Source organism: Dasypus novemcinctus, chromosome 18, assembly GCF_030445035.2.
Source record: "Dasypus novemcinctus isolate mDasNov1 chromosome 18, mDasNov1.1.hap2, whole genome shotgun sequence".
Lineage (NCBI taxonomy): Eukaryota > Metazoa > Chordata > Mammalia > Cingulata > Dasypodidae > Dasypus > Dasypus novemcinctus.
Window position 1 is genome coordinate 86,135,001 of NC_080690.1, and position 12,425 is coordinate 86,147,425.

The following is a 12,425-nucleotide window of genomic DNA, read 5'->3' on the forward strand; positions in this document are numbered from 1 at the left end:
GACAGGGAGGCTTATCCCTGGGAGTCATGTCCCATGCTGTGGGGAAGGTAATGCATCTACATGCTGATTTTGGCTTAAAGAGTGGCCACATTTGAGCAACATGGAGGCTCTCAGGAAGTAACTCTTAGGCACCCTGCAGCTCTAGGCCTAGTTCATATTTCAGGCACACAGGCTCATAATCAGAGCCATCAGTATCAAGAGCTAATTGTTGGACCATCCTTCTTTATTGGCCTTTGCCATTGCATTTGGGGGATTGTTGCTTTTCCATTGGGGAATGTGATAGAATTCCCCTGGCTAGGAACTCAGCACTCTGACAGTTGTCATTTTAAACTGAAACCACTATGAAAATATCCAAACATTTTTATGTACCCTGTATACATGCCCTGGAGAACTCTCTCCCAACCATGTGCCCCTTATCAATAACACTCCACACCAGTGTTCCTCCCTGCCATAGTTGAATCTCTCTCTAGTCCAAAATTTCTTTAAAAACAAAGCCTAATATATTGCCAGGTTCCATTAATAGTAAAATGGAATATAGTGATGGGTTTAAAGATTAGATATAGAGTACATACTAATTCAGAAAAATTAAATGAAGGAAAAATAAATTGGGATATCAAAAAAAGAAAAAAATGAAAAAGGTTTGTTTTTGACATTTTGTCTTTCATCCCTGCTATAGGTGTTGCCCTGTATGTACAGTGGCAAGGCAATTCCTTCCATTTCTTCCTCAGTGTCTACATCCTTCCTTTCTTTTTTTTTCCTTCTAATTATTAAGTTTGTCTTCACATGAATTTTAGATCACAGTAATTCACATGTACAATATATGGTACTCCCACATATCCAACATCAAACCCTTTGTCCCTTCCCCAACAATGATCTTTTTACATGTTCATGTTATATTTGCTGCAGCATGTACAGATATTGAAACAATAGCTTTCAAACATGGTTCTATTTGAGTTTACATTATGGTTTATATTTTCAACTATACAATTTTCTAAATTTTTAGTTATCTTATGTTTTACATTATGGTTTGCATTTTGGCTTATAGACTTTTATACTTTTTTTTTGGTGTAATTTAACATGTCCTATATCCATCATTGCATGATCTTGTGGAACACTTCTATTGCCCCACAATCACACTGATTCCATCTATTCAACACCTCTTTCCCCCTTCTCTCAGGCCCACTACAACAATCAATCTTCATTACTTGAAGGACCATATTCAGAGATACTTGCAAAAATGTTGAGGACTTGACATAGTTGACTGCCCTAACCCATTGAGAGTCACCAATTCTCTCGAGAGATACAATTCCCTCTGTTCGAGAACATCAGTCCTCCCCAGGATGGGGGTATACCTTCACTCTCATTGTATGGGTCTCCACCCATTGATATAACCCACTATGACAAAATGAGCTCTCACACACTTCCTAGAAAACTTGCCCTGTGTCAGATGCCCCCAAAGGATTGTTTCTTTACCACACCTTTGGCTCCCCAAGACTGAGAAATTTGCATTCTCAGTGCCTTCTTTCAATAACAAAGAACCCATGAAATGGTTTCAATGGAAATATTTTCCTCAAGGAATGCTTAATAGCTCCTCCATATGTCAAAATTTTGTAGCCAAAGCTTTAGATCCAGTCAGAATGGCTTTTCCTTCTTGTTCTATTATACATTACGTGGATGATATATTATGTGCTGCTCCCTCTTCCCAGACTTTAGTTTTAGCATATCAGGCCTTAGAAAAGAGCTTAACTGCAGCAGTGTTAATATTTGCCCCTGAGAAAATTGAAAAGATTACTTCCATTTCTTATCTTGGGACTATTGTTGACAAAATTACAATTAAGCCTAAGAGGGTTCAGATTCATAGGGACTCTATTAAAACTTTGAATGATCTGCAGAAATTATTAGGAGATCTAAATTGGCTGAAGACCAAAGTGAGCATTTCCACATATGAACTGTCTAATCTTTTTTCTCTATTTCAAGGAGATCCTCAATTAAACAGCCCTTGGGCATTAATGAGAGAAGCAGAACAAGAATGAAAACTCATAGAGAAAAAAAATTCAGAGTGCCCAAGTTGAGCGCATTAATCCAGAACAGCCACGACAACTGATTATCTCACCTTCCTTACACTCTCCCATGGAATCCTTCTGCAACAAGATCATATTGTAGAATGAATATTTTTACCTAATAGTGTTGTTAAAACTTTATCTCCTTATGTGGATTTTATGGCCCAAATTATACTTAAAGGCCATGAGCACACTCGTGCCCTTCATGGATAATACCCTTCTGATATAATTCTTCCACTTTTGCACAAGGAAGTTACCTACAAAATCACTTACAATGGCAAATAGCCTTTGCTGATTATATTGGGCAGCTAGGTAACCATTACTGTAAAAATCATATATTTCAATTCATTAAAAGCACTCAATGGATTTTACCTAGCATAACTAAGTTTGTGGGATGCCACCCATATTCACAATGTAGTACAGTGGCTCATTTTCCTTTAACATGGACACAAACTAGAGACATTTTTCAAACTTGTCCATCCTGTCAAATTCTTAATAATCCAAAACAACTGGAACCTGGAGTAAATCCCTGTGGTTAACTGCTAACTCACTGTGGCAAATGGATGTAACTCATATCTCCTCTTTTGGAAAATTATGTTATGTTCATGTCTCTCTACATACTTGTTCAGGATTCACTTGGGCTACAGCTAAGATGGGAGAAATTGCTCGACACATAGGACAGCATTTGTTAGCTTACTTTGCTGTAATGGACTCTAAGAAATCTCTAAAAATAGACAATGCTCCTGCTTATAGCAGTGTCTCCCTTAAAGGATTTCTAGACACTTGGAATATTTCACATATTACAGTACTTCTGTATAACTCCCAAGGGCAAGCTATTGTGGCGCAGGCAAATCAAACCCTTAAGCTCATGTTACAAAAACAAAGAGAGGGATATAAGGAAACACTGCAGATGCAGTTACATAGAGCACTATTCACTCTTAATTTTCTTAACTGTGCAACTCCCGTGGAAGAGACAGGAGGTGAAAGGCATTTCAAAAATAATGTAAAAAAGCAAACCCAAACTCCATTTCAAAAACCTTCAATTTGGTGGAATGATCCACTGACTAATGAATGGTCAACAGGGAAGCTGTTAACTTGGGGATGAAGGTATGCCTGTGTTTCCCTAGGAGGTGGAGAAAGTCCTGTGTGGGCACCAGCTCATCAAATAAAGCCATATCATGAATGCCAAAAGATGAAGAAAGTTCTGCAGAACCAAGAACCTCCGGTCATGCAGATGGAGAGATTGACACTGGAAAACTACATGACTGGGTCCCACTCCAAAGACCAGAGCAGCTTCAACCCCCACATGGGGGCAAATTAAAAGTCTGAGTCAAGAAGCCGAACAACAGTTAGAGAAGGAGAAATTGCCAGTTACTGCTCCTAATTTGCTGAAATGTATGCTCACCTGAGTAACAGCAACCTCCTCAGATGCATGCAACAAACCCACCAGGGTATGAAGTAGCAAGAAATTGCCAAATCTGTCATCAATGCTTTTCAAAAACAAAAAGGGGGAATTATTGTGGGAAAACAGTAAGGAACATGGTTTGAAGTTGGAACATTTCCATAACGCAGACAAAAAGTGTGGGCTTAGGAATACTGGGCCTTGACTGGATGGAACACCTTCTGGTCAGCATGAAAAAATGTTTGTGAGGAGAGGTATTTGAACATTGTATATCCAGTACCTTATTATTGTAAATGTTGCACCTGTCCCTTAGTATAATGAATAACAAACAGCTGCTTGTTATTTCTTAAATAAATGCAATATGGAAACTAGGGTTGAGGTTCTCAGTTTCAGAAGCTGTGAGTGCCCTAGTCCCATCTTTATTTCCTCTCTTTTGTCTTTCTTTCTGTCCTTTTATTTCTTCAGTCCTGTGTCACCTTGCCTTAATGCAAACCTACTGCTGAGCTGATCTTAGCACAAAGCCATTCAGTGGTTCCCAGGAGGCCTTGGGTAGCAGTGCAATTTAAGCCTAAATTAGGAGAGAAACTTATTTTCTGCCATCATTTTGTCCTTTCTGAGGCACACAAAGTTTGATATCACTACAAAAGTTGTTTCCCCTTTCATGCTTACACAGCCTTTTGCTGCTTTCAATCTACCCCACACAGTGAACAGAATCCCCTACTTCAAAAGTGCTTGACTTCATATCCTAGAGATGCCATACAAAGTACCACAAACTCAGGGGCTAAAGAATAGCTATGCTCCCTTGGAAATCTGAAGAAACTTCTTTGCATCTTCTGTCTTCTGATACTTGATGACAATCCTTGGCATTCCTTGGCCTGTAGATGCCTTACTCTAATCTGTCTCCATCTTCAAGTGGCCTATTTTCCAGTATGTCGGTGTCTCTTCTCCCATTCTTATAAGGATGGCAGTCATACTGGACTAAGGGCCCTCCCTGTCATAGCATTACCTTATCTTAACTAATTACATCAGCAAAACCCTATTTCCAAATAAGGTTATTTTCTGAGTACTTGGGAAAATATCTTTCATCAGACAAGATGAAACAAAACCATAATAGTCTTCCTTCTGGATCCCCAAATTCACATGCTTTTCATGTGCAAAATACACTCACCCCATCCCAACATCCCCCAAAATATTAACCATTCCAGCACCAACTTGAAGTCTAAAATCTCATTTAAATCTTATTTAAATCAATTGCTAGTGAGATTTGGAGTGGAGTTCATTCTGGGGCAAAATGCCCTTCCTACTTGAAGCTGTGAACAAAGAATAAGTTTTCTCTTTCCAAAATACAGTGGTATCTCAGGCATAGGATAGACATCCCCATTCTAAATGGGAGAAGTTAGAAGGGGAAAAGAGTGACAGGACCTAAGCAAGTCCAAAACCAGGAAAAGCATATACCATTAGGTTTCCATGACTGAGTATAATCCTCTGTAGCTGGATGCTTTGTCCTCTCTATCCACGGGGCTGGCAACCTCACACTCTTGGCTCAGGAAGGTACACTGGCCCAGACTTCTCTATTTGTAACTCTGCCCTCAGAGTCATTCTTTGGGTTGTTCCTTTTCTGTTCTTTTCAGTCCAGGCTGGCAGTGTTTCTGCTGGCATAAAACTCTGACAAAACTTGGTTGTTCTTCCAGGCAATTCACAGGAGTCCAGACCATTAGACAAAAGGGACCTCCACAAATCTTCCCTAGATAACTGCATCTCGAGTCCTGAATTTTGGTGAGATAGTTGATTGCATACACAAGTACCAGACTAATCTCTACAGCAAATGGTTTTGCATCTGAACCCTTATCCCAAACACCAAAGTATATTGAGATTTTCTCAAATCATCCAGTCACTGGTATCTTTTCCTACCAGTCATTCCTCAGTTTATATCAGTCCTCTCACTTTTACTATAAGCAGCAAGGACGATCCAGGTCACATCTTCTACATTTTGTTTGGAGATGTCTTCCCCTAAATATACAAGTTCGCTGTTGATAAGTTCTGATTTCCACCCAATGTAGCACAATCCATCTGAGCCCTCTGCCCCAAGGAATGCCTTTCCTCTGGTGTCCAAATATATTCCTCTCTTCAGTCTGAGGCTTCACCAGAAGAAACTTTAATAGCAATATTTCTAGTAATATTCTGCTCATGTCAATCTATATATTCTCTAAGATGATTGAAGCTTTCTCTGCAGTTTTCCTCATTTTTTTTCTGAGCCCTCTCCAGAATCTCCTTTAACTTTAATATTTCTACCAAGAGTGTCTTCACATCAATCAAATCTTTTCTGATGAAACACCTCAAAATTCTTCCAGCCTCTATGCTTTACCCAATACTAAAGTACTTCCACATTTTTAGGTATGTTACAGGAGTATCTGCTTTATGCAAAAACAGTCTTAGTATCCTAGGACTGCCACAATATAATACCACAAACGAAGTGGCAGTATTGGTTTAAAGGGCCAGCCCATTCCAGTAGGACCTCATCTTATTTTAAGTTATTCCATCTAAGGCAATTCTGTTCCAAATAAGGTCACATTCCAAGGGCCTGAGGATCAGGACTTTAACATATCTTTGAGGAGGTGGGGGTGGGGCACAATTTAAACCATAATAGAACTTTAAGAAATAAACCTTTATTATTGCACAAGGAAGAGAAATGTATCACAGGCCCTTCCTTGATTGGTGACTTGTAGGCTGGAAAAATTCATCAGGAGCATAGTATGTCTCTTTCAATGTCTCTGAAAAAGATAGTCCTATATAGCAAACTTACTATAGCAATGAAATCAGATACTCTGGGGCAAAACTGGATATAGCCCATGTCCTGCACTGTCAAAGATGAGGGAATAAGGACTTACTAAGGACTCAGGCTACTCAGTAGGTTTTCTGATGAATTGAAGATCACTGAAGTCTGCTTCCCTGGGCATGTTTTGGGATGGTGAAGAATGAACTCAGTGTGAATCCACCAGGTGGAGGAGATGAAATGACTTGTGCCACAAAAACTGACAGTGATATAAACTGACAAAGGCCCTGGGCAGCATAGAAAATGCATTGCAGTTCCATAAACCTTCCCTCATAGAAGATTTAGAGATCTGGATCTCATGAGAAATACACCTAATGGGGGTGTCTAGGTGTTTGAGGCTTAATTTAAGTAAATGTCTTCTGTTACAGTTTGATAATATTTAAGATTTCCAAAATGGAATATTGATTAGGCTAGTAAATTGATCTGTTCCTCTCAGTGGGATAATCCTTTGATTGTATTAGATTCAACTGAGATGTCTAATTAAACTATGTTAACCAGATGCGTGGTTCCCAGGTCTGTGTCCCCTAAACCCTGGCGGGCCACACTACAGAGACTCACACCTCTTGAGTTTGCAATATCACACACTTCCCATCCCTGAATTCATCATCTCCTGAGGTCCATCTGAGGTCCTTGAGTATCCTAGCCCTCAGCATTTGTGGGGTTTTCTCTCTCTCTTTTTTTTTTATTTTACTGTCTTGGTTGCTAATATTGCATTATCTCCTGGTCTTTTCTCCCATTTATTCCCCAAGGTCCTTTTTCATTTATTTAGGTCTTTTTTTCTTCTTTTCTTTTTCTTCCTTTTTTCCCTCCCCTTTCTTTGCCCACTCCCTTTCTTTCTTTGCTTTTTTCCTCTATTCCCTCCTTTTCTTATTATTATATTATATTTTATTTTATTTATATAATAGGTGCTGCAGGGAGCACTTCACATTTGCTGTGTTTCCTCATCCTACATTTCCTTGTTTCTGTGTGAATTGATCTTGGCCACCTACACTATCCCCTTTCCCCCCCATCTTGCTATCCTCCATCATCTACTGTCTCTCTTATATTCCACCTCCCTTTCTTTGGCCCCCAAATTGTCTAACTTTTAATTTCTAATACTTTGGTTCTGCTTTCTCTCTTTTATCCACTCTTAATATTATTGTCTTTCATTTCTCTTTCCCTCTCTCATGAAAACACTGGCTTTTTAATTCATACTATATTCCTCCCCATATTCAGTTGACAATCTCATTATAGGTACTCTACTTACTGCTATAACTCTACACAACTTACATGAGTATAATATCCATTCTCCCAGATCTCACACTGTTGCTCTGTTAACATTTATTACCAATACTACTTTATGCATTTTCTTTTCTTACACATTTTCTTTTCTCTGGCCCTAATATTTTCCTTTAAAGTAAACTTCACCAGCAACAAGAAATTAGAGTAAGAATAACAAAGTGACAAAGAGAAGATATAACACTTATGCAAAAACAACAGCTAATTAATCCCCAAGACTAGACAAAGAAGCTAAGGAACGGATTATACCTGTCAAGATAAAATGATGACCAAACAGCTACAAAATCTACAAACCAAACCAATAAACAGGAAAGCATGGCTGAATCCAATGAACAAACTGAAAACCAGGATGGGGAGTAGAACATCAGACAAGTAATTAAAGATCTCAAAACATATATTAGACACAACTTAATGAAGTAAAGGAAGAGATTAACAATATGAAGAAAACACTTGGAGAGGAAATTGCAGACATACGCAAAAAGATAACAGATATGATGGGAATGAACACCACAGTTCAAGAAATCAAAAATACACTCTCAGCAAATAGCAGCAGATTAGAAGAGGCAGCAGAGAGAATTAGTGACGTGAAAGACAGTACACCTGAAATCAAACAGATAGTAGAATTGATCAGTAAAAAGATAGAAAAAATCCACCTAGGACTTAGGGACCTGAATGACAATGCAAAACACACAAACATACATGTCATAGGCATCCCAGAAGGAGAAGAGAGGGGAAAGTGGACAAAAGGAGTGTTGCAGGAAATAATGGCTGAGAACTTCCCAAATCTACTGAGAGAGATGGATGTACATGTCCAGGAAGCACAATGTACCCCAAACATCATAAACCCCAACAGTCCCACCCCAAGACATATACTTGTCAAATTATCCAATGCTCAAGATGAAGAGAAAATTCTAAAAGCAGCAAGAGAAAAGAAAACAATCACATACAAGGGAAGCTCCATAAGATTAAGTGCTGATTTCTCATCTGAAACCATGGAGGCAAGAAGGCAGTGGTATGATACAGTCAAGATACTAAACGAAAAAAATTCCCAACCAAGAATACTCTACCCAGCTAAATTACCATTCAAAAATGATGGAGATTTCAAAATATTCACAGATAAACAGAAATTGAAAGAGTATGCCAACAAGAACCCTACCCTTCAAGAAATACTAAAGGGAGTTCTGCAGGAGGAAAGGAAAAAACAGCACAGGTAGAGTTGGAGGAGAGTGTAAGAGCAACAAAAGAGACAAAAGGAGAAGGAAACAAACAAACAAAATAGGACAAACACATGTCCAATCAAAATATGGCTAACATAAATAATTCCTTGAAAGTAATAACACTGAATGTCAATGGATTAAACTCACCTATCAAAAGATTCAGACTGGGACATTGTATAAGGAAATATGACCCATCTATATGCTGTCTACAAGAAACACATCTTAGACCCAGGGATTCATGGGGTTGAAAGTGAATGGTTGCAAAACAATCTTACAAGCAAACAATAACCAAAAAAAGGCAGGAGTGGAAACGGACTTTGGCCCAGTGGTTAGGGCGTCCATCTACCACATGGGAGGTCCGCGGTTCAAGCCCCGGGCCTCCTTGACCCGTGTGGAGCTGGCCCACGCGCAGTCCTGATGCGCACAAGGAGTGCCGAGCCACATAGGGGTGTCCCCCGCGTAGGGGAGCCCCACGCGCAAGGAGTGCACCCATAAGGAGAGCCGCCCAGCACGAAGGAGGGAGCAGCCTGCCGAGGAATGGCGCCGCCCACACTTCCCGTGCCGCTGACGACAACAGAAGCGGACAAAGAAACAAGACGCAGCAAAAAGACACAGAAAACAGACAACTGGGGGAGGGGAGGGGAATTAAATAAATAAAAATAAATCTTTAAAAAAAACAAAAAAGCAGGAGTAGCTATACTAATATCAGACAAAATAGACTTTAAAAGCAAAACAATTCTGAGAGACAAAGAAGGATACTACATATTAGTGAAAGGGACAATCTCTCAAGAAGAATGAACAATCATTAATATTTATGCTTCTAACAAGGGTACCTCCAAATACATGAGGCAAACACTGGAAAAACTAAGTGAAAGAATAGATGCCTCCACAATTACAGTGGGAGATCTTAATACACCACTATCAACTCTGGACAGAATATCTCAAAAGAGAATCACTAAAGAAACAAAATATTTGAACAGTGTATTAGAGGAGCTAGATCTAATAGACATTACAGATCATTACACCTGAATACAGCAGGATATACATTTTTCTCAATTGCACATTGATCATTCTCCAAGACAGACCATATGATAGGCCACAAAGAAAGGCTTAATGAATTCAGAAAGATCAAAATCATACTAATATCTCCAAACACAGTGGAGTGAAGCTGGAAATCTGCAAGGGCCAGAGGCCCAGATTTCACACCAAGATATGGAAGTTAAATAGCACACTCTTAGAAAAACAGTGGGTCAAAGAGGAAATCTCAAAAGAAATTAATAACTAACTTGAAACTAATGATAACAATAACACAACATACCAAAACTTATGGGATACAGAAAAAGCAGTACTGAGAGGGAAATTTATAGGCATAAATTCATACATCCAAAAAGAAGAAAGAGCAAAAATGGAAGAATTAACTGCACATTTAAGGAGTTAGTTAAAAAAAACAAACAAACCCCACAGGAAGAAGAAAGAAAGATCACAGATAAGAGCAGAACTAAATGAAATAGAAAATAAGAAAGTGCTCAAAAAAAAAAAAAAAACAAAACCAAGAGCTTGTTCTTTGAGAAGATCAATAAAATTGACAAAACCTTAGCTAGACTAACAAAGAAAAAAACTAGAGAAGATTCAAATACACAAAATAAGAAGTGGGAAAGGAAATATCATCACTGACCCCACAGAAATAAAGAGTATCATAAGAGGATAGTTTGGAAAATTATATTCCAACAAAAAAGACAATTCAGGGGAAATGGACAAATTCCTAGAAACACATAAGCAGCCTATATAGATGAAAAAAGAAATTGATGATCTCAACAAATAAATCACAAGTAAAGAGATAGAATCAATCATTAAAAACCTCCCAACTAAGAAGAGCCCAGGGCCAGAAGACTTCAGAGGTGAATTCTATGAAACATTCTGGAAAGAATTAACACGAATCTTGCTGAAACTCTTCCAAAAAATTGAAACAGAAGGAAGATTATGTAACTCATTCTATGATGCCAACATTACCCTAGTACCAAAGCCAAACAACGACACCACAAGAAAGGAAAATATCAGACCAATTTCTCTAATGAACCTAGACACAAAAATCCTCAACAAAATACTTGCTAACTGTATTCAACAACACATTAAATGAATTATACACCATAACCAACTGGGATTCATTCTGGGTGTGCAAGGATTGTTCAACATAAGAAAATCAATCAATGTAATACACCATATAAACAGATCGAAGGGAAAAAATCACATGATTATATTTATAGATGCAGAAAAAGCATTTGACAAAATACAGCACCCTTTCTTGATAAAAACACTGCAAAAGATTGGAATACAAGGGAATTTTTTGAACAAGATAAAGAGTATGTGTGAAAAACCCACAGCAAACATCATTTACAATGGTGAAATCCTAATATCCTTCCCTCTAAGATCAGGAACAAGACAAGGATGCCCACTCTCTCCCCTTCCATTTATCATTGTCTTAGAAGTACTTGCTCGAGCACTGAGGCAAGAACAAGATATAAAAGGCATTCAAATTGGAAAGGAAGAAGTCAAAATTTCATTATTTGCAGATGACATGATCCTATATGTAGAAAACCCTGAGAGGTTTACAACAAAGCTTCTAGAACTCATAAATGAGTTTAGTAAAGTCACAGGTTATAAGATCAATGCTCAAAAATCAGAAGCATTTTTGTACACCAATAATGAGCAAGCTCAGGAGGAAATCAAGAAACAAATGCCATTTACAATAGTAAGTAAAAAAACCAAATATTTAGGAATAAATTTAACTAAAGATGTAAAAAACTTGTACACAGAGAACTACACAAGACTGTTCAAGGAAATCAAAGACCTAAATAAATGGAAGAATATTCCCTGTTCATGGATAGGAAGACTAAATATTATTAAGATGTTTATCCTACCAAAACTGATCTACACATTCATTACAATCCCAATAAAAATCAACACAGCATTCTTTAAGGAACCAGAAAAACTAACTATGGAATTTATTTGGAAAGGAAAGAGGTTCCAAATAGCCAAAGACATATTGAAAAAGAAAAACAAAATTGGAGGAATCACACTACCTGACTTCAAAACATACTACAAAGCTACAGTAGTGAAAACAGCATGGTATTGGCACAAGGAGAGACACACAGACCAATGGAACAGAATTGAGAGTTCTGATATAGATCCTTATATATATAGCCATGTAATATTCAATAAAGGCACCAAAGCCTCTCAACTGGGAGAGAATGGCCTATTCAACAAATGGTGCCTGCAGAACTGGATATCCATATGTAAAAGAATGAAAGAGGATTACCAACTCACACCTTATACAAAAATCAACTTAAGATGGATCAAAAACCTAAATATAAGAGCCAAGACCATAAAGAATTTGGAAAGCAATGTAGGGAAGAATCTACAACATCTTGTAATAGGAAATGGCTTCATCAACTTCACACCAAAATCACGAGCAGCAAAAGAACAAATAGATAAATGGGATTTCCTCAAAATTAAACCCTTCTGCACCTCAAAGGAGTTTGTCAAGAAAGTGAAAAGAGAGCCTACACAATGGGAGAAAGTATTTGGTAACCATAAACCTGATAGGAGACTTATAACTGGCATATATAAAGAACTCA